Consider the following 6000-nt stretch of genomic DNA (forward strand, 5'->3'; position numbering starts at 1 on the left):
CCGGAAAATCCCTCCCCACTTGCCAATACTAACACTTTGCTTGTTTTTCCCCGGCCCCATTCCTTCGATCTCAAGTTATGCTAATTGTTATAAATGTCTCAGTTTTCAGCCCAACACACTTAACCGCTGTGGTAAGGTCAAATTTTTATGTTTGGTATGTATTTGGGAAAAGGAAATGGAAATTTTGAGATACGAATTTGCAGTCAAAGAGCTACACACACACACGGGGGTTTATGTCTTCACGAGTGGGTACGGTAATGATTTATAAATCTTATTACCATTCTTTCGGTGTTGAAAGAATGTAGAGACACATGAAACTTTTGTTTGGATGTTTGTCAGTTGACGAGATCTCAGTTTATTTGTGAATCGTAATGGTTTTTAGAGAGGATTCTGCTCTCGGAGCCAATGTTTCATCGCTCCGATGATGCACTCAAACACACTGGTTTAATTTTATAATGAGTCTGCGTTTGTACAATCAGGAGATGTCTGCCGTCAACTCACTTGTGTTTCATTGCAACAATTTCAGAGTGAATAAAAATCGTTTGCCTTGACCGGGATTCGAACCTGGATCCCGGATCGATGTCCTGTCTGAGTGCTTTGGCCAGTTAAGCTATCTTTAGGCGTCCTCTCTCTTTAAACTCTCTGAAATTTTGGGGGCTTATTCAAAGGAACAAGATGTTGTGACGAAATATCATATCACGGCATCTCCCGCAATTTCTATGGAATTTGTGTCAAAGGTATAAACAGCCTAAGTGTTTAAAAGTTGGCTTTAACCTCATGGACTGCGGTGCATCTCGTATGATTACTGATACCTGTGACATTTTACGCACGGTATTTCATCACAACATCTTGTTCCTTTGAAAAAGTCCCCATAATTTCAGAGTTTAAGAGGACGCCTCGATAGTTTACTTGGCTAAAGCACCCAGACCAGACATCAAGAGAGATCCAGGTTTTGAATCCTGATCAAGGCGAATGCTTTCTACTCTCTGAAATTGTTGCATTGAAATGTATACATAAGCGGATGACTCTGTTTGAAAGTTACTGTTTCGGCATCTCCCGCAGTTTCTTTGGAACTCACTTGTGATTTAAGAATGAAAACTCTGATGAGCGTGGGGTTTTTTCTTGGTGTTTCTTCCGGTACTCATTGGTTCTTCTAGCATGCATCAGGATATGATGTCACAGGAACAGCAGTGAAACTACCTGTATTGACTGTTAGTAGCTTCTACATCCATATTGTAGCCGTTAATATGTTACAGCACGACTAATGTTTGTTGGGAGATATTCTGGGCCGGTGAATTGCATTGAAAAACTGGTGTTTCCTCACAAAACTTGGAGAGCTGTAGGGATTTCTGGAAATATAAGATAAAGCCCAATAGATTTAAGATAAAATTATTCTTCTATGGTTTACCATCACCCATATCTTTGCACTGTAATCAGTATTTCCTGTGGGAGTCGGCAGGTAGTGGCTATCGGATACATTTTTGTTAATGCCCAGTGAATTTTCAACAGTCTGTGTACAGTAAAAATATTCAATGATGTGTTTTGGTCTCATCTGAGCACTAGTGGAACAAAATTATAATTTTTGAAATTCAGTATTTAAAAAATTTTTATGCTGTTTCTTTCAGGTTAGAAAATTTATTGTTCATAATTCTTTTGCATTAATAATGTAGAAATAAATAGTTTTGACTGTAATTACTAAGATCACACAAACAGTTTAATGCTTTTGACATTATTGATATATATATATATATATATATATATATATATATATATATATATATATATATATATATATATATATATATGTTTATATATGTATATATATATATTTATATATGTATATATATATATATATATATATATATATATATATATATATATATATATATATATATATATATTTATATATGATTTCGTCGAAGTAACACAGAAGTGTTGAATGACAAGCTTTGACAGGAACAAACAATATAAGAACACATAAATAAATCACTCACACGTCATTTCTTAATCATTTCGACGGAATTCAACTCCGTCTTCATCGGAAGAAAAAGAAGTCACTTCTATTTCTTCTGATGAAACATATATGTATGTATATATATATATGTATATATGTGTGTATATATATATAATATATGTATATTATGTATATATATGTGTATGTGTGTATATATATATATATATATATATATATTTATATTTATTTATTTATATATACATATATATTTATTTATTTATATATACATATATATTTATTTATTTATATATACATATATATTTATTTATTTATATATATATATATAAATAAAAATATCTTCGAAATGGAACGCTTTTTGGCAATGAACAAATATATAAAAACACAGATGTAGATTTTTAGAATATAGAGACACAAAGAAAGGACACTCACAATTTGTTATTTGACGTTTCAACAGCTTGGCTGTTGTCTTCAGAATCAGGATCTACATCTGTGTTTATATATATATATATCCAGATTCATGGTGTGGGACTTAATTCCAGACAAATTTCAATTTGAATTCACTATATTGTAGTTCAACAGTTGACAAGGCCTCTGCTATGAGAGGAATAGCAGATACGTTTCAACACTGGACGAGTAACCAATATTTGAACATATATTTTTTATTTTCAAAGTGAAAATTTACCAGCAATGATAAGAAGGCATTAGCAGACACTCAAACATTGTTCAGGCTTTGCAAGAAGGGTTTGCGATGCACAGAAAAGTATAGGGTGCAAGCATTAAAACACCAAGTGCGAAAGCCTGTTAGGTTCTCTGCACACATCCCCAATGTGGAGAGAGGCCTCGCTGGCACTAAAAAATGGTTAAGCTGTGGTTAATTCTTGTTTTCACTAAGGGAGTGTACGGGAGAATGTCAATGGTTATTTTTGTTTCATATCTTATTTGGTACAAAGCTGTTTTTGTAAAACCAAACTTGAATTATGATTGAGTGTGGAATCTTTTGGGATATTTCTGCGGGGGATGGGATGCTCTTTGGTTTAAATTGAGGGCAATGGCTGTCTTCTTCCTTCCAGGTGTATTTTGCTAACCAACTTGATTTCGATGTACACAATTTAATTGAAAATAGTCAGAGGAATGCTTATAGGTGGATTACGGGTAAGTTTTGGTGGCCGTATCGCTTTAATTAATTGAATGTAACCAGTGAAATATTATTCTGTGTAATTGTTTTTGTTGTTAATGAGGTGTGGTTTTGAACTAATTAATGTTTTGTGAGATTTATATTGAAACTAAGTAGCCTTTGATGAAACTTACTACCTTGATCAAAAATTTCCCGGAATTTATTCAGAAAATTAAAAATAGAAGTTTATTCATCTAAATCTATATTGTCCCCTTCAAAGTAACCCCCATCGACTGCAACACACTTATGCCAGCGCTTGATCCAATCCTCGAAACATTTTTTATATTCGGTTTTCGGTATGTCCATCAGTGCTTCCTGCGATTTTTCCATTACTTCCTCTCGGCTGCTAAAACGCGTTCCCCGTAATGGTTTTTTAACTCGATTGAACAGAAAGAAGTCACAGGGAGCCAAATCAGGTGAATTCGGTGGCTGTTGGATGGTATTTGTTGCATTTTTCGTCAAAAAATTACGAATAATGATAGCACTGTGTGACGTTGCGTTATCATGGTGCAAAATCCACGAGTTTTCTGCCCACATTTCTGGTCTCTTTCGGCGAATTGCTTCACGCAAACGTCTCATAACGCCCAAATAATACTCTTTGTTTACTGTCTGGCCTTCTGGCAAAAATTCATGATGCACTACACCGTTGTAATCCATGAAAACCGTCAGCATTGCCTTCTTTTTTGACTGAAAACGATGTGGTTTTTTTGGTCTCTTTTGCGACGTCAACACGGTCTCTTTTTTGCATGAAATTGAGGTCTTTTGCTGCTACACGACGGAAACCCAAATCATTAACCACAATGTCTTGGGCGGATCCATAGGCAATGTTCAAGTCCTCCGCTATTTCTCTGATGGTTAATTTGCGGTTATTGACCAACATTTCTTTTACTTTATCAATTTTTTCACCGACTTTCGATGTCGATGGTCTGCCACTGCGTTCATCATCTTCGATTGACTCACGACCACTTCTGAACCGCTCGTGCCACTGGTAAACGACCGTTTTTTTTAGAGAATCGTTGCCGAAACACTTTTCCAACATTTCCAACGTCCGTGCGCCACTAAATCCGTTTTTTACGCAAAATTTAATACAAGTTCGTTGTTGCAAATTTAAATCCATTTCTGCAATTGTAAAAAATCGCCAACACACACAGAGATAGATGTACTCTTGGCTACGTAACTTTTGCAAATGTCAAGTTATGACACTAAGATTTAAAGGGAATATCAACAACAGATGTACCAATTTAACAAAAAAAACAGAACCTAAATTGGAACGATGGGAGCGCCACACGGTGGTTATTCCGGGAACTTTTTGATCAAGGTAGTATATGCATTTGGTGTACGGACAGTTGATTTTGTTGTCTAAAAGAAGAATAATGTTATAAGTTTGGATAAAACAAACTTGTTGTTTATATTTAAGTGCGAATGTTTAGGTTTTAAGTGGGTATAAATAGTTTTTAAGTGACGGTTTTGATACACCTTACACGTACTTGTTTCTTATGGTTCATTGTTTCAGGAAAATTCAATATTGACCCGATTTGCGTTGTCTGTGGTGAGTGTAGTATATTATGCTGTGTTTATTTTGCGTAAAATTATTGAGATTTGCGTTCGAATTAATTTTTTTCGGTCCTCTTGCGTGTGTTGTTGTATTTGTTTATTTTGGTGTTTGCGTGTCGGTGTGTTTGTTTCATAGTGCTTTTATAGATACGTGTATTAATGTGTTAATTGTTCCCACTGCTTCGGAGGGCTCCTTTATATGTTAGCACTCTCTGCGCACCCTGTGTGTTGTCCTTGTAAGTTTAATCTTTGTTTTTCCATTGTGTTGCGTTGGTAAACTGTGGTATTCCGTTTGTTTGTATCCCTGTTTGTTTTTTCCCCGGCGTGTGACTAAATGATTTCGTGTCATGTTCGGTTACATGTGGAGTTGGGAGTCCTGCCTACAACATTCTGAGCGTTGCGTTCTTCTGTATTTTACTAATACAATGTCCTAGATTCTCAGCATTCATTTCTTCCACGTCTCGTCCCTGAATTAAATGTACGCAACTCATGAAAACGAAGCCCTGAAGCTGAACCCGTTGGCATTAATGCAATTGCTCATAGATGCGGTCAAACGCCGTACGTATTTAGTTTCAGGAAGTAAGTGCTTTGATAAGTACTGGACTGGTAATTAACGAATCATGCCCAATGTCTTCGTACCTGATTCCCCTGGTCCGGCAAAACAATTGATGTCTCACAACTGTTCAATCCTTCTTCGCTGCTTTTTATCACTCAACAAGGGTCCACTGCAAACACCAGTAAGAAGAATGAATGGACGCTCCCAGGCGATTGGTGCTCGGTGCTTCTTGAAGTTAAAACCTCTCCCCTCCAAGACTGGGTGCTGCGACGTACAGCCATGTTAGGAATACATTTTCACCCATAGTTTTTAAACTAACCTTGTGAATTTCTCCCAAAATAGATTAATCCCTCAGGTTAGCATTAAACGGAGTACAACTGTTTAACTATTGATTAATTATTCTACAGATTATCCAAGTTGTACAGGGTCGCACCCAAAAGTGGTAGGACTGATTTTTTTACAAGAATTTAATTGACGATATACTTAAATCGACTTAATAATCTTCAAAGTATTCTCCTTGAGCTGCTACACACTTAGTATAACGTTGCTCCCATTCCCCGTACGCCCGCTGGAAATTTTCTTTGGGGATGCCGTAGTGATGACCCTCGTCGAAGCCTCTTGAATGGCCTTTATCGAGTCAAAACGTCGTCCCTTGAGCTGCATTTTCATCAGGGGGAAGAAGAAGAAGAAGTCCGGTGGTGCCAGATCGGGAGAATAGGGCGGTAGCGGCAACGCCGTATT

The 6000-nt window shown here is 36.4% G+C and overlaps 1 protein-coding gene across 1 annotated transcript in view; it reads left to right on the plus strand.

Moving 5' to 3' along the window:
- Positions 1-6000, plus strand: part of LOC139691708 (uncharacterized) — a 61023-nt gene that overhangs the window by 18068 nt on the left and 36955 nt on the right. The gene's annotated exons all lie outside the window — the stretch shown is intronic.

The sequence above is a fragment of the Hetaerina americana genome, unplaced genomic scaffold (genome assembly GCF_022747635.1).
Source record: "Hetaerina americana unplaced genomic scaffold, ioHetAmer1.1.p SCAF_39, whole genome shotgun sequence".
Lineage (NCBI taxonomy): Eukaryota > Metazoa > Arthropoda > Insecta > Odonata > Calopterygidae > Hetaerina > Hetaerina americana.